This window comes from Amblyomma americanum, chromosome 1 (assembly GCF_052857255.1).
Source record: "Amblyomma americanum isolate KBUSLIRL-KWMA chromosome 1, ASM5285725v1, whole genome shotgun sequence".
Lineage (NCBI taxonomy): Eukaryota > Metazoa > Arthropoda > Arachnida > Ixodida > Ixodidae > Amblyomma > Amblyomma americanum.
The window spans coordinates 312679850-312698322 of record NC_135497.1 but is presented as its reverse complement, the minus strand read 5'-3'; positions in this window follow the sequence as shown (position 1 = coordinate 312698322).

Sequence of the window (18473 nt, the reverse complement as noted above, 5' to 3'; positions counted from 1 at the left end):
TGCGTGCGTATCAGACACATTTTATGCGCGGGCTGCGCAGGCTTCCCGTCGCGCATACGATACAAGGCTTTTTGTAGGCTTCAAAATGGTCGCTGCCATGTTGAATAAAAGGAATAAAGGTTTTCGCAGTGTATAAACATAGGCAGAGGTACCCGTCGCGATGGTGCCTTGATTATGGTGCTCTGCCGCTCAGCCCGGGGACGTAGATGAAATCCTGGCCGCGGCGACTATGTTTAGGTGGAGGTGATATGCATAAGATGCCCGTGTGGTGTTCGATGACACTGGTCGTTAAAGAATCACACGGGCTCGAAATTAATCAGGAGCCCTCTGCTAAGACATCTCTTTCTCAAATCCGTCTTTCATTCCTTCCTTCGTCGCTTCCCTCACGAAGAGGTTCAAGTGTACACTGAAAGTGGAACAATTACTGCACCTTTCATTTCCTCAAAAACAATTAATTATTAATAAGGGACGTAGCTTTTGCAGAGACGCGAAAGGCTGCACAGGAGATGACAATGTACGGACAAAATAATTGCAGTCAATGAGGAAAAATTAAATATATAATTTGTTCAACAGTTTTTCATTGAAACGTGCCATTTTTTCAAGCATGTTAATGAAATAATGAGCGAAATAACAGAACATTTCATGTCCACTACACAAACGAGCGCTTATAGTAAATTGTCTTTTTGCAGTCAACAATGACCCGAAAAAAAAACACGAATTACGGAACAATTTGCAGCGCAACCCGATTTGAACTCAGATTTAGAGATCATAACATATCGCCCGGTTTCTACGCCCGAATTCATGAAAAAAAAAAAAACGAAAACGAAAGGCCACTGAGCGCGCGGTTTAGGCGTCTAGGTTTGACGCGCCAGGAAAGAGCAAAGTCACCGCTTCAAAGTTCTAAAAACTGTAATACCAACCACCAGCTACACATCTCGAATTCCAGTCAGACGCAAGATAGAAAGTTAATGGAGTATAGACACCAAATTTTTGGTTCCGTGTTTTCTTCTTTACAATGGCGCTTAAGACATCAGTACACATATAGGTCACCACGGGTATTCGCCTATATGACCTGTAAATAAGCTATTAAATTTTTTCTGCCTTGCAGTTTTGGTTTCGCTTTCTACAACCGGACTATGGCTGTGACGCCAAAGTTTAGTGTAGGTCACTTGAGGGCTCCAAAAAGCTGCGATATAATTGAGTGGCTACACAGCGCGTATTTGAACAGCCGCCAAACAGGCGTTCGTCAGACTACTCCCGAACATCTTCGTCGTTTTAATTCGCTTCGTCACTTAAGCTAGTCTATTTCAAAAGCTGGAATTACAAAGATCACAGCTTTTTCATGCTTCTCGTGACCGGTAGTGTACTTTGTCGCCACCACCGTCGTCCGGCTGTTGAAATCGAAACAGAAACAGCTTGAGAAAATAAATCGGTCGTATAGGCGAACGCCACGTGGTGTTCGATGTTACTAACTCATTTCGTCGTTATAAAGAAGAAAACAGGGAACAAAACTTTGGCGAATTAAAGCTGCACGAATAGGAAGAAGGCAAGAGGCAAATAAGCGAATGAAACACCGCGGCCGCATTCGTTTCTTTGCCTCTTGCCTTCTTCCCATTCGCGCAGCCTTCTCCTTAAAACGAACCAACTATCTCGCAAGAACGTTCTACTAAACTTTGATGTCTGTTCTCCTTCAACTGTTGGAATTTCGTTAGCCAGCTTGGTAACTAAAACGGGTCGCTTGTTTTCCGACGACTGCTGCCACTGGTATTATTATGCCTCGAAAGATAGACTTTTTGCAATCAGCTCTCCTTGAGCGTCGCCACATTGCTCTCTGGACTGTTGTGAGCACTAAGCACGCTGGAAGTGGTAGTGCAAGCTCTCTGCACCTGTTAGCAGCAGTCCAAGCTTTCATGTCCGCGTGTTTCAATAAGTGGCGCTGCTGCTTGCACCCTTGTCTCCTGATTGACCGCCACCACCCCGTTTCAAAAGGGACGCACTTAAAGGCCAACTTGACCGAAATTTTGCAAACTGTAAAAAGGTGAACTAGCCCACCATCGGCACCGCATTGATGTCATAGCACTCGAAGAGAAAAATATATTGTTACAGGTTTATTTACAGGAATGAGTCGACCTGAATCTGGGGCGTAAGCGCGAAGATAACGAGCTCCTTCCGCGTCCCCCACCACTTCAGCGTCGAGTGACAATATATTTATTAATATAAATATGCTTCTGGTGTATTCTTTCGCTTTATGTGCGTCCTCAATAGGATGAAACACCCGAGAAAAAGTTCAAAACTGTTTTATTTGCTGTGGTAGACTACAAAACTCCTCGCGCAACCTCACCGAAGATGATCGCTGAGGTTTCAGAGCGATGGCTGCGAATATGTGCCGAATTAGTCAACAAGCATCTAAACTAAGCACCTCGCGAACGTATGCAAAAAAGCGCAATTGGAATGCGTGTCAATTACTATAGTTAGCCGAGTCTATGCAACCAAGAGACCTTGAAGAGGTGAAAGGTATCTGACGTGTTTCATACACCATAATCATCCCATAACAACCATGATGTGCACCCCTCATTGGAGTCCTGCTTTCCAGTGATGCCAAAGAGTGAATTTCCGCAATGGATAAAACGCAACTGAATTAAGCCTTTCAGAGCGGCGGGAACAACGTATTGCTATAAGCATTTAATGGGCATAAAGCTAGAAAAGGCCACTTGCGACATTGGAAAGCACAGCGCATGGTGCAACACAAGAACACGGCCGGCGGTCGTATACAAAACGCAGCGAGGACTTGAGGTAGTGCGGCGAGCGCTTTCGCCTACCCAGTATCATCATGCCTGCCACGGTGGCGCTCAAAGCGGTGCTGCTCCGCAGCGCCCTCTGGCCACTGTCATTTGGCACAGGCAGGAGCTTATTGGTTTACGTTTTATTTATGGCAGCTCCACCATACTTTTTGTCCTTCAGCTTATGAGAACGCTGCGGTGCATGCTTGAGCTCAGAGGAACGGTAGCCTATACCCGAGCGTGGGGTTCGACAACTGACTCTCCAACACTTAACTCGGCGACTTCGCAGTGTAATAGGGTTCATGACAAAGAAGTACCGCAATCATGTCCGCTCTTACCATAGAACCATCAATACCGCACCCATGTGCATCCTCAGTGGGCATCCTGTTGAGGCATGCCGTATATATACGAGGACCTTTTAAGACTCTCGCGGTATGTACAGCCTTTATCGAAAATATATAGCCCATCGGGTTTACTTCTGGGTCATGCACTGCGGCTCATTTCGCATCCCCAGTGTTCCATCTCACTTGAAAGTGAGATGAACTTTTGTGCTCACTCCTCCGAGGCTTAGAACTTCGACGGGTGCTACAATAGCTCCACTACGCGACTCAGAAGCAAACCTCTTGGACTGTACATTTTTGACCAAGGCTGTACGCGGATTTTGAACTGTCTTTAACACGCTTCAGTTCGGCTACCGAGTGCCTGGCTCCCACAGTCCACTGTCGAACATGGCGTCTCGGCCATCAAGCTGTTTGTAAGACAGGTTTCATGTGACGTCACTGTCGAGGTGTCCGCACCGCGCCGGCACGAGAGCCCACTGCGGCGCGTGCGGGCAGTGGCCAGCCGAGACGCTGGGAGCACGTCGCCGTCGACGCCGAGGACTCGCTCGCAGGGGGCACCCTGCTTGGCGCCTCCGAAGATGCCCCAATTAGGCCGCCACTCTTCTACTCGGAAGCCCTTAAAGGGCGCGTGGCTCGCCCTTTGCCTGCATGCGCTCATTTGAATGCTGCGACGCCCCTTCGCGAGAAAACTTTTCCGAAGGCCGCTCGCTGTTCCAACTCGGCAATCGCCGTAATGCGCTCTCCGCGAGAGCGGGACGCGCGCGCCTCGGGAGAGATGCGATCTGTGTAAACAGGCGGACACGTCTTCTTTCGGGATGCGCGCTGCGGAGCGGGGTCAGTGTTGTTTACGCGCCCAAATTCTGAAACGAGTGCCCAGCGGCCCGGCGGCGATCATTGCTCCGTCGTCCTCTTCGTCTTCGGAACGCTTATGGGCGCCCGCGCAAATTCATGCTACGCTACGGTTTATTAGGTCACTACGCTGTACGATTTAATGATATCACTGGCTGCCTTTTTTGCATTCTTTTTTTTTCGTTTTCAGTCAGCTTGGCCCTTTTATCGCAGCAAGTGCACGGTGTTATCATACTTCAAGGCCCTGGTTTTTTTTTTTTTTTGCGAATGGTCGTGACTAAGAACGTGTAATTTTACGACGTTCGGGACTGTCCTCGACTATGCACGCTTATTATCTAGAACGTGTTGCGTCCTGTTTATTAAATAAGGCGCAGCCGAGACCCTCCCGATCGGCAACTGAACAGTACAAGCGTCACTACCAACGCCACGGAAATTGTTATTTTATTTATTTACAGACACTGTACGCCTCACTTAGCAGTCGGTACAGGTACCGTACTACGCAAAAACGAGAAATGAAAAGAAATTTAATGCACTGACTGCAGGCAACTAAAAGCAACTCCACAAATGAATTTTTCTCTTGCTCATAGTACGATTCCAGCGAGCAGTGAAGTCCTTTTTATTTCTCCTCTTCCACCAGCGCACTTTGCAAGAGGTTTGCACACATTATTGACGCAAGGAAAAAAACGAGCGCTTAGGAGCAGGATTAAATGCATTTGTTGCCCATTTGCTGTCTAATTGCTTCAAACGGTGGAACATTCGGTGAAGGTACGGCAATACAGCAATTTTGTGTTCTCTTTACGTGGCTGGTCCCTACCATATGATTTGATCTTTCTGAGGATTTTACTGTATGCAGGTGTTTTTGACATCATCCGGAAAAAACGCTGACCTTTGCCTCTGAAACTGTTCTTTAAAACTTTGTCTCATAGGATTTACGCATGACTCGGAAATGGCTTAAACCTGGACAAGATGCTGCTATGTCACATTTAACTATCTTGTAATGACGATAATAGTAAATCTGAGCATGGACTTTTCAGGACTCTGCAGGAAAGACATGCGTACGCGGTCCTGCTTCATAACCATTCTTATAGTTATATCTAAGAATTGCAGCTCATTCCTGGTAGAGGCTTCAAAGGTGAATTTTACATATACAGAAATTCTGGGCAAGCGCATTTCACAACCGGAAGTTGTTTATGGACGCAGTTATTTTATATATCGCAAGATTCCACAATAACAATCAATATATCTGCAGATATCCCCATGGGAGGCTTGAATTTTTTTGCTGTTAGCGTTTTTGCTACCGTAAAAAAAACTTTCCCTATTGGTTTTCAATGGCAGTCTTAACTACGCGATGTGCGAGATGGACAAACGTTAAAAGAAAGATTTTGGTACGCATCGAAAGAATGGACAATTACCTTCAATATTTCGATAACACTTCTTTACAATATTCCACAGTTGTTTCACAACTAAAATTGATGTCCAAAAATCCTGGACTTGAGGCCGCATTTGGTGCCATCAGAAATCTTAAAATATTTTCTACCTGCCTCCTGCATGAAGTCAGTTCTCAACGATAGGGAGGTGATCATCCACATATCGGTAGACCTGCTTTTTAAGCCACCTAGACTTTTAATAGCTTAGTCGTCGTAAGCCCCCTAGTCCATCAAGCAAACTGCGCACCCCTCTTCTTAATGAAGGCAAGGTCCTGTACAAACAAAGCGAAATTAACAAGGGAAATCTAATCGTTTCATATTCGCAAAACCGAGGCACGTGCGTAGTAAGCACCCCCTGTGCACTCGTTCATAATTGCGAACTCATGTGTCTTGACTCCCGTGATTGAAGTATCAGTGTTTCTTTTAATGTAGCACGTGTGGTCCTGCTGGTGAAAAAAAAGTCTAATTTGCATGTTTCTTTCTAATAAACCTTCAGTTGACAGACAGCGCTGGTCCAGTCTACTCTCTTGTCTCTTGTCGCTGCGCTGTTTTTTCCACCAAGAGATAATCCCTGATGTATACAGCGGTGGAGTGGACGTTCGGAGGAAAAGCTGTGCGCGTCGTCACACTAACTCAGGATTGATCGATAGGGTTGTTGCGTCACACGTTGAGCTGTGGAATGAAAATGATTAAAACTCAAGTTTAATTGTGACTATAAGGTCGTAGCATGACTGAAATGTCATTAAGAAAGAAAGTTGCAAATAACCATTAAAGCTGTCGCCTCATATCCTTCAGGCGCACATTAAGTGTCCCCTCAATTTTTCCTTTACTGCAACACCACGTGCCAATGTCAAAAAACTTGGTATGGTTTATGATTTATTGGGGTTTAACGTCCAAAATCGACTCAGACGATTAAAGACGCCGCAGTGGAAGGCTCCGGATAAATTCTACCACCTGGAGTTCTTTAACGCGCCCCTACGTCGCACAGTACACGGGCCTCTAGCATTTCTCCTCCATCGAAATGCGACCGCCGCGGCCGGGATCGAACCCATGTCCTTCAGGCCAGCCACCACGGCGGCTATACTTACAAAAAGCTATTAGTCTTCAAGAAAAAAGGAACGATAAGGCAATGAATGACGAACTGCCTTCATTCTTCCTTTTAAGCATCATTTCATAACAGATCTCATCCTTAAAACTAAAATACATTACATAACAGATTCTTCCCAAAAACCACCTTTAATGAAAATAGCGACAAGCTATGCACGGTTCACAAGTTACATAAAACGAATAGGAAATAAGACAAATCAGCGGAGCCAAATTCGGACCGAGCACTTCAGGATGGAGTAGATGCTATGCGGCCGAAAAGCTTGTCGCGCAGCCATCCATGACGCAAAGCGCTCTTTTTTACACGATGATTTGCCTAACGACTAACGAATCTGGTGAAAAACTTAGAGAGCACTACAGAGACTGCATCGGAGACATGCGCAAACATTAGTGTTCGCCGCGACGTTGGTGGCTGTGGATCCTAATCGGCTTTGGTAGCTATATGACGTCATATGAAATCTTCTAGAACAATTTGAAAACTTGCATATCATCCTACTTCTCAGACACCGACATTCAGGGCTCCGTTTTTTGCTTTAATCTAATTGGTCGTATGCGTGACGTCATCAGACGTATGGGATGACATCACACCCCATGACGTCACACGACCGAACTAATCACCAAATTAATTAACCCTACTAATTATCACCATTAAGTACCTACGTCAGTTACCCTTATTTATTAGCATAATTTATTAACACGGTTAATTAGTGCCAGTACTTAATGATATGCGTTTGGCATGCGGGAGGTGCGGGGTTCAATCCTCCGTGCAGCCGAGTACCCACCGGTGATACAATGGGTACAAGCTTTCCCTGGTCTGGTGCTCGGCTTACTAAGGGTGAAATGCTTCGGAAATGGGTATTTGACCCCACCTTGAGAAGTCGAAAATACCTTCTGTCATGGCGCTCTTTGGCCATAGATGCCCTTGCGCCATAAAAATCCATCATCACCACTTAGTGATATGATTGCTAATTAGGGTCACTAATTAATGACTAGTGTTAATGACTAATGACTGACTCGACATTGTTTAATCACTGACTTTATATACTTCACCACACCATTCTTGCTTCCACGTTTAGTGGACATATTTTGCGGACACTTTCGGTGCCGACATAGCCTAGTAATGTTTTCACATTAGTAACACAGATGCTGACAGTGTTAACATGTTCAATTGCGCATTTTAATTCGTGTTTACGAAGGATACCGGGACACCCTCTCTTACCCTTCCCACAAACATAAATACCATACTGCAGCCACAACCATTTCTGGTGATGACATCGTTTCTCTGACTGAAAATATTAAGCTAGCATCATCTGCCGGCATCGCGACGAAATGAACTCGAAAGTATTGAAGTATTGAAGAGTACAGAGCATATTTCTGCAAATTTTTTATGGCTCATATTTTTGCGGTCATTGTCGACAGGTCATTTGCCTCACGACTGGACGGTGGAAAACGTCGGTTCTGTCTAGAAATCTGGTAATAAAAACTCTTCCTTGAACGTATCGTCCCACTCCATTAACCAGCGTGCCGTGAAAAATCGTGGAACACTGTATTATTATCAACTGCAGGTATTATCAACTTCTTAGATACTACCAACTTCTTTCGCCATTCACAGCGTGGGTTTCGGAAATGAGTTTTTTGTGAAACACAGCACTTTTTTTTTGTATTGACCTGCATAAATCTTGATCGAAACCTTCAGATTGATTCTGTTTTCTTTTATCGCGCTAAAGAGTTTGGTAAAATATCTTGCTGACGCCTGCTACTAAAACTTTTCCTCTTAAACTTAAACCCTCACATGGTTAGAACAGTTTTTTTACTAATCGTACTCAGTGTGTGCTCATTAACAGTTAGTCGTCCAGCCTCTTGCTCGTAACTTTAGGTGTCCCACAAGAATCCATCCTCGGTCCTCTTCCTTCCATAATATTGTTACGTGACGGCAAGCTGATGAATGAGATGACAGATAGCTACAGAATGATATTAATGGCGGACGGCCTCCTGCTCCTGCTCGCGCCACTGCACAGTTCGTCTTCTCCATCGTCACAATATATTTTAACGATTTACCATTGCCTGTGTCTTCCTCGATCCGTTTGTTTGTTGATGACTGCGTCATTTATCGTACAGTAACTAACATCCCAGACCAAAACGCTCTTCAGACTGACCTTAACAGTGTCCAAGAATGGTGCGATCAGTGGTTAATGACCCTAACAAATGTAGCCTCATTTCATTCACCCGGAGTGCTAGACACCTTTTGGTTCCACTAATACAAGAGATAATGTACATCCCTTGTCAAAAGTTTAATGCCCAGGGGTTTTGCTTCTGGGCCACGCCGTGTGGATTGTTTTGCATCCCCACCATTGCAAATCTCTTCCAGGTTATAGGAACTCCGGTTCCCTTTCCGAAAGTTAGGACTTCCACGGATGCTGTAGAAACCCCATTACACGGCTTAGAAGCTAATGATTCGACTCTACACTTTTGACAAAGGCTGCGCCATTAGAATCTGCGCAGTCATTTAAGTACCTCACACTATGAAATGATCCGCCCCGGAATGCGTCCATTGCCAACGTCATTCATCGGCTACAAAAAGCTAGACTTCTTCAAACGCCACATACGCCGTGAACCGAACCACTTGAAGTTGCTGGCATAAAGTCGCTCATCAGACATCAACTCGAATATGCATCACCCACCTGGGATCTTCATCAAGGCTATACCTGAAGACTAAGCTCGAATGACTTCAAAATCACGCTGCTTGGTTCATTCAGTCCGCGTATTCTTACGACGCCGGTGTGTCATCTTCGAAAGAAGATGTTAATTTATCACTTCCCTCTCATCGCCGGCGCACTGCTAGCCTCTGGCTTATTCAAAAGTTTCTCAACAGCTCACTACGCCATGCAACTTGCGTTGTACGTCGCACATACATATCTCAACTCGCCGGTCACCCACTTGAAGTTTTCCGCCCACACTCCTCGTTTTTGAAGCGAAAAGCTTCACTAGGCTCGTCAACACCGGGCTTCGCGTGAGCCACACTGCATATTTGCCACAGCTGCGCATGCGCGAAACCGAGTGACGTCACGAGGAGCGCAGGTGGTCGCTGCTGCCGCAGCCGTCGTAGCCACCGCGCGCGGACTCCGTCGTCTGACCGTGAAACCGAGTGACGTCACGAGGAGCGCAGGTGGTCGCTGCTGCCGCAGCCGTCGTAGCCACCGCGCGCGGACTCCGTCGTCTGACCGTGAAACCGAGTGACGTCACGCGCAGCGCAGGTGGCCGCTGCTGCCGCAGCCGTCGTCGCCGCCGAGCGCTGCCTCCGTCGTCTGACCTTTCGCCATGCAAGGAGGAGAAGAAGACCCAAAAGTGGTAGCGGGGAGTTTGGCTCAAAAGCAGCAAGGATATGAAAAGGGCAAGGCTAGACAAGCGGCTGAAACGCCAGAATCACGAGAGGCACGCCTTGCTAAACGGCGGCAAAAGGATCAAAAACCGAACAAAACAAGTGAGCCGACGGCGTTCATAGAGTTCATTGGCGTTGACAACTTTGCAAACTCCGTTCATTTTCACAAAATGAAAGGCGCAAAACCGACTCCGTGGGTCAGTGGAGACCTCAATCTCGCTTTTCGCTTTGTATATCCTGGATTAGCTGGGCTAATCCATATTAATTTTTTTTTCCCGACCAGTATCTGACTGGAACAGCCACTAATGTCGCAACCATCCCCTGCCCAACAAGATATTCTCGATAAATCGCACAAATGATTTTAGAATAAATCATGTCTTGTCGTACACTAGGTGTTTCAGGGAAGACTTTCAGTAATTCTCATAAATAGGTTTTTTGAGGTAAAAATGTGGCTTTTTCAGCAGAGTGTTACCACTGTTAGCGGACACCAGAAAAGCGATGAATCGCCTAAGCTAGTAAGATTGTTAACTAATTTTTATTAACTTTTCAACTCTTATAGTTAGGCGCCTAGTTGCAATTAGTGACTTGTAGCCGCAATTTCCATATCAGTTTCTGGCATTTCGAAAACGCGATTATCCTTGGCGCTGTGGCTAGACAAAATTTGGCTTTTATGGCTAGTTACGTGCACTGGGAAGGTTGCTCTGCCTGCATGCTCTGCGAAAGCGCGTGTGTTTTGGCCGGATGCAGCCAGATTTTGTCGAGTCACAGCGCCCAGGGTAATCGCATTTTCGAAAATGGATGGTTTCACTCTGGTCCTGTGTGGGGGCCGGCCTTTGCCAATACGCTTCCAGTATTGGGCCCATTAGCTGTGCTGCTGGGGTGGGTATCCGGCAGGGAGACACGATATCTCCAGTACCATTCCCAGCGTGTTTACAGGATATATTCAGAGAACTCAATGGGGAGGAATTGAGGGTAAAACTTGACTCAACGGATAATACCCTGTCACTCTAGCGATCTCAATGCCCATTGGGCCATCGAAATTTTCGAGGTCCGTCCAGATGCGCCACTGCCACACGGCTAACTTGAATTACCATCGATTAGTAAGTCGCATATTGAAGTAAGACCTACTTTTATTTGTAACTTGCTCATTAAAAGCTATTCAAATACCCCACAGTCCGGCAGAATCCACTGACAGCGATTGCGGTGCTACGATGGGCGACGATGGGAACTTTGTTTGAGAAGCATTCATTTTTTCGCTAGCGAAGCTGCTACAGAACAGTGAGAGTCCAGGCCGTCTTTATCGTGTTCATGGCTACTATATCGTTGCAGGGCTTGCGGTGCTCTTCTCGGTCGTCGCTAAACGCGTCAAGAGGCCAAAACAAGCGAGACGCAGGGGCACAACGAAAGGGGCGTTACCTCGCTTACATCTAGCACTCTGCGGAGCTGTCATTTTGACCCGTGAATAAAGATTAGCTGATGAACTGGTTGCACAGTCTAAAATTCAGTAATTAAAACCAAACGAATTTCTTTGTTTATTGCCAGTTTTTATGCCTTGTATCTTCAGCGTGTGGTGAGTGCGAGACTGTTCTCATGGGCCATTGAGATTCCAATGGCCTTCTCGAATATCCATCGAGTTCAATGTTCATGAAAATCGCCTTGTGGAACCGACCTATCCCCATTGAGTTAAACGACAATTGACTCAATGGGCATTGAAGCTGCAGCCCGTGTTACAGGGGTATTAGTGACCCGGGATTCCTTGATGACACTGCCTTGCCAAGTAATTCAGGGGACGAATTCGAAAGCATGCATGATCGAATACTTGACAGGCAAAGGAGAAAAGTGGGTGTAAAAATGAATATGCGGAAAACTAAAGTAAGGTTCAACGGCCACGGAAGCGAAGAACAGTTTATGATAGGCAGCGACGAATTGGAAGTGGCAAGGAAATACATCTATACTTTTGGCAGGTATAGTGTCCGTATATCCATGCCACGAGAGTGAAATAACTAGAAGAACAAAAATAAGATTGAGTGCATTTTACAGTGTGTCACGAATGGAATCTTACCAATATCCCCCAAGAGCAAAGCATATAACAGCTTTATCTTACCGGTGCTCGCCTACGGGGCAGAAACGTGGAGTCTATAGCGAAACGGGTTGAACTTCAAATGAGGACAACGCAGCGTGCCCTCACGCCGGGATGCCCCTATGACGCGCAAAAGCCCCTTTCCAACACCACTGCTTTGAAGAAAGCAATGCGAGAGAAGATTAAAAAAAAAGGTGGGGAGGCAGAACATACCAATGGCATAATCGGCGCTCTATTTGCCGCTCTGAGTGCAGCTTCGCTAACCAAGCCATCAGGCCCTTCCAGGATGCGTCTAGCCGCGGTATACTCTACAGGTTTCAAGTTCGTCACGCATCCAGAAGAGACTCAGGCTATGACGGACACCGTAGGGGAGGCTCTGGAAATTTCGAACACCTGGAGTTGTTTAACGCGCACTGCCTGCGCACAGTACAAGGGCCTCTAGAATTTCGCCTCCATCGAAATTCAGCCAATGAGGGGCCCGTTTGAAAAACTTAAGAAGGGAGACGACAGTCTCCGAAACCAAGGTGCATGGTTGTTTTTTCTGCTGCTTTATAAGTAATTTTCCTTAAACGCTAGATTCATCTAAGTATTATGATCCCACTGATAACCACAACACATTAACAAAAAAAAAAATTAACATTCCCCCCATGCACCTGCTTTCGGAGACTGCTGGCTCCCTTCTTAAATATATATATATATATACGACGTTTCGGCTGGTCGTGAATTAAATCCTGTTATGTTTCTTCAATTTTTGGTGATTTTTATTATATATATATATATATATATATATATATATATATATATATATATATATATATATATATATATATATATATATATATATATATAAGGTTTAACGACACATGGGCTAAGATTGAGATAACCTCGAAAATTTTTTAACTTAGAGAGTCACTGCGGGACCCCAGTGGTCGTAGACTTGTGTGTGCCTTCGTCCGCGTTTGACTAAGTTGTTTTAATTTGAGGGTCTTCAACCCCTAAACTGGTGCTGTGAGAAGCTGGTCTCCCAGCTAACGGAAGCGCCCCATGATCAATCATGTATCAAGACCGAGGCTTGGAATCGTTTTTTAATGAAAGCGCTGCCTTTCGTGCCCACCGAAATATATCCCACATTTCGCCTCCTGCGCATGACCTTTAACTCCACTCAAGTTTCAGAGGTCACGGTTCTCTTGAAAGGCAAAAATCTCTCCGTGGCCTTTGTTTGCTTGCACCCAGGAGTTAAAATTAATCCGAAGTCTTTTATAAAGAGCCTTTGTGACCGCTTTCCGGCGCCGTAACTCATACATGCGTGAACTTCAATGTCCATCATCGCCTGCGGGGCGATAAGGTTGCAGACGCTCGCGTCAGAGTCTGTGTGCCGAGCGCATGCTAAGCCTTCTGCTACAATGCGCCTCATAGTCCACAGTTGTGCTCTGGCACGTAAAAATCTGTTAACCATTAACCACATCTATTCCACGCCTTCAGCGTTCTTTTAATTTATCGTAAGGATTGTTTAAGACTCTTGAAGGAGGAAAGTTGCTAGCTAGCTATGGGAGCTGCAGCAATCTCAATGACGATTAGTGTACGCAATGAGAGCGGCATCAGGAAAAAAAAAAAAACAGCGTGCGCGAAATGCAAGGGCCTTTCCAAGCAACACCGGCACAGAATTTCTCACAGCCTAACGGTTTTCGAGGTCAGAAAACAAAGGAGCGCCTTTTCCTTCTTGTGTTCTTTCCGCATGTTGAGCGCGGGCATTTCTTTTCCCCTTGTCTGTGCTCCTGCGCTCGCTGGCCAGCAAATGCGTCGGAGCATGCCAGAATGAGACCGAAAAGGAACGAAACATTGTTAACAGAGCCGGCTGCCTCCGGTGTGGAACTGCACGAGTAAGGAGGAGAATAAAATTGGAGCGGAGAAAAAGCGCGAGAAAAAGAAAGAAGGACGGAAGACACCCGCTTTCGGGCGCGAAACACAGATCGAGAGGCGAGAGGGGTGCGGGGATTCAACGAGGAAGAAGACCCTGATAGGTGGCCATGGTGTCGGGTCTCCCGTCCTTCGAACATTTTCCGAGCCATGAAGCACACGGGGGAGTCTCCGTTTTAATAGGAAGTGTCAACCGGGAGCGCGCATGGATGCTCCCAGGCCGCGAGGAAGAGGGGGGGACCGCGCAGCGCCGCGATGCATGAGACGTTCGCCGATGAGGGTGGGCTGTGCCCGATCGACGTTCCTCGTTATTTATTTTTTTTTGCTTCCTGAGACATTATTTTGCGCCGTCAATTTGAGAACTCGCCGTTTTCTGCCTTTCTTTTGGCCTTAAGCTATTCTGGCGTTGTTCAAATGGGGTCCAGAGTCGACCTCTAGCAACACAGTTCCCTGTAGATCGCGTCCCACAGGTTGTTCGTTTCCCGACAGTGCCTTCAACGTTTTTTCTCACTCACTCACTCACTCACTCACTCACTCACTCATGCACTCACTCACTCATGCACTCACTCACTCACTCACTCATGCACTCACTCACTCACTCACTCATGCACTCACTCACTCATGCACTCACTCACTCACTCATGCACTCACTCACTCACTCACTCACTCACTCAATCACTCACTCACCCACTCACTCACTCACTCACTCACTCATGCACTCACTCACTCATGCACTCACTCACTCAATCACTCACTCACTCACTCACTCACTCACTCACTCACTCACTCACTCACTCACTCACTCACTCACTCATGCACTCACTCACTCACTCATGCACTCACTCACTCATGCACTCACTCACTCACTCATGTACTCACTCACTCATGCACTCACTCACTCACTCATGCACTCACTCATGCACTCACTCACTCACTCACTCACTCATGCACTCACTCACTCATGCACTCACTCACTCACTCATGCACTCACTCATGCACTCACTCACTCACTCACTCACTCACTCACTCATGCACTCACTCACTCATGCACTCACTCACTCACTCACTCATGCACTCACTCACTCACTCACTCATGCACTCACTCACTCATGCACTCACTCACTCACTCATGCACTCACTCACTCACTCACTCACTCAATCACTCACTCACTCACTCACTCATGCACTCACTCACTCATGCACTCACTCACTCAATCACTCACTCACTCACTCACTCACTCACTCACTCATGCACTCACTCACTCATGCACTCACTCACTCACTCATGCACTCACTCACTCATGCACTCACTCACTCACTCACTCACTCACTCACTCACTCACTCACTCACTCATGCACTCACTCACTCATGCACTCACTCACTCACTCACTCATGCACTCACTCACTCATGCACTCACTCACTCACTCATGCACTCACTCACTCACTCACTCAATCACTCACTCACTCACTCACTCACTCATGCACTCACTCACTCATGCACTCACTCACTCAATCACTCACTCACTCACTCACTCATGCACTCACTCACTCATGCACTCACTCACTCACTCATGCACTCACTCACTCACTCATGCACTCACTCACTCACTCACTCACTCACTCATGCACTCACTCACTCATGCACTCACTCACTCACTCACTCATGCACTCACTCACTCACTCACTCATGCACTCACTCACTCACTCATGCACTCACTCACTCACTCACTCACTCAATCACTCACTCACCCACTCACTCACTCACTCACTCATGCACTCACTCACTCATGCACTCACTCACTCACTCACTCACTCATGCACTCACTCACTCACTCATGCACTCACTCACTCATGCACTCACTCACTCACTCACTCACTCACTCACTCATGCACTCACTCACTCATGCACTCACTCACTCACTCATGCACTCACTCATGCACTCACTCACTCACTCACTCATGCACTCACTCACTCATGCACTCACTCACTCACTCATGCACTCACTCATGCACTCACTCACTCACTCACTCACTCATGCACTCACTCACTCATGCACTCACTCACTCACTCACTCATGCACTCACTCACTCACTCACTCATGCACTCACTCACTCATGCACTCACTCACTCACTCATGCACTCACTCACTCACTCACTCACTCAATCACTCACTCACTCACTCACTCACTCACTCATGCACTCACTCACTCATGCACTCACTCACTCAATCACTCACTCACTCACTCACTCACTCATGCACTCACTCACTCATGCACTCACTCACTCACTCATGCACTCACTCACTCATGCACTCACTCACTCACTCACTCACTCACTCACTCACTCACTCACTCATGCACTCACTCACTCATGCACTCACTCACTCACTCACTCATGCACTCACTCACTCATGCACTCACTCACTCACTCATGCACTCACTCACTCACTCACTCAATCACTCACTCACTCACTCACTCATGCACTCACTCACTCATGCACTCACTCACTCAATCACTCACTCACTCACTCACTCATGCACTCACTCACTCATGCACTCACTCACTCACTCATGCACTCACTCACTCACTCATGCACTCACTCACTCACTCACTCACTCATGCACTCACTCACTCACTCATGCACTCACTCACTCACTCATGCACTCACTCACTCACTCACTCACTCATGCACTCACTCACTCATGCACTCACTCACTCACTCATGCACTCACTCATGCACTCACTCACTCACTCACTCACTCACTCACTCACTCACTCACTCACTCACTCACTCACTCACCGCAGGCCCCAATGCTGGTGGGCTATTGATAGTTCTGCGCTTTCTCGATTCTGTGCGGAAGGCTTCGAACGTCTCGCGTTTTCGCCTTGTCATGAGTTCGCATTGGCATCATAATCAGAGTGATTGAAATGTAGCTACGATTCACTGCACACTATTTACTTGCTGTTGTGTCTTTTTACTAAGCATCTGCTGGTCTGCGTTTGTTACCGTGTGTGTTTTATTTGATATTGCCCGAGTAATTCTTAACAGCGTAAAGAAAATCCCGACTTGGAAAGGCGCACCATCTTTCTGCCACGGCCGCTGTTACTGTTGTGCCTAGCGAAAACCTTGTCGCCAGTCCGCGCCTACGACACCATTTCATCGCGCAGGAGTGCGGGAACACACGGCGTCCTGTTAGTGGAGCAAAAAAAGTTACGTCATTTCGGTTGGTGGACCACTCGTAGCCTCGGCTGTCTTCCTGGGTTACGGCGGGGGTCGGCTCAGCGTCTCCGGCAGAGTGCCAAGAGGCATCCAAGCTGCCCGGTGTGCGACGCGGCTCAGGTGATGGTTAGGGCGTTTTCAGTTAACGTCAGAGGAACGGCATACTAGTGCGGGAAGGCAGCCCACCGCTCTCGGCAATTGGTTCAGCGGCACGGAACACAAGTGTATGCCAGCTCGAAGTTTGGTTGGCGAGCTGAATGTTTGTGGTATGCATTCACCGGTGCTTCTTAAGAAACATGAGGCATGGCAGACAACGAGGTCGTGTGATATGTCGGATCTTCCTGTTTACTCCGTACTCCGCAGTTTGAATGAGGACAGAAGGATGCTACAAACAGGAACATTTATTACGAAATTTGTTTGTCTGCCAAGTGGCAAACTCTTCCGTGAGCAAAAAGGAATTAAATGAAGATAGTCTTGCGCGCGTTGTTACTGCGATAAATGACTAGGCAAAGCTTGCTTCGCAGGCTGTTACAGTCGATTCATTTTCGAAACAGGCCCCCTTTTATTAATGGCCACTCTAACAGCTACCCGTTACCGCATGAAATATGCGTTACTCATTTTCAGCAATGGTTTAGCGCGTCTGTTTTAAAATCCTTTCATTTGAATGCACGCTCAATAAGAAATGCGCGTGAGAAATTTCGTTTTCTCATTAAATGTTACAATTTCGCTCTGGAAGTAAATATGGTATGAGAAACATGGCTAAGTGATAATGGTGATTTTCGGCTACCTGCTTTTTAATCATTTTTCGTGAATCGACGTGCGTCTGTCTGTGGTGGCGCTGGTATTCTTGTGAACCAGAAATTGAACTGTTATATATTGAATGCGCTGTGCTCTATCTTTGCTGATATCAAAGCTGCGTCAGTGCTACCCAATAACGCAGTTGTGTGCGTGTTCTAAAGACCACTGAAAGATGATATCTCATATTTTGTTGAATACCTCGAATTTCATCTTAAATACGTCACTGAACACAAATATGATGCTATCATAATTTGTAACTTCAATATAGATACGATGCACATTACACTTCACAGCGAGAACTTTGACATACTGTTGTAATAATACTGCAACAGTACCTACTCGTGTCACGTTAACATAAGAAACTTTGATATACCTATTCATAACCAACATTGCACCTTCATTTATATGTTGTAAGCCGCCGCGGTGGCTCAGTGGATATATGGTGCTTGGCTGCTGATCCGAAAGACGTCGGTTTGATCCGGCCGTGGTGGTCGCATTTCAATGGAGGCGAAATTCTAGAGGCCCGTGTGCTGTGCGATGTCAGTGCACGCTAAAGATCCCCGGGTGGTCGAAAT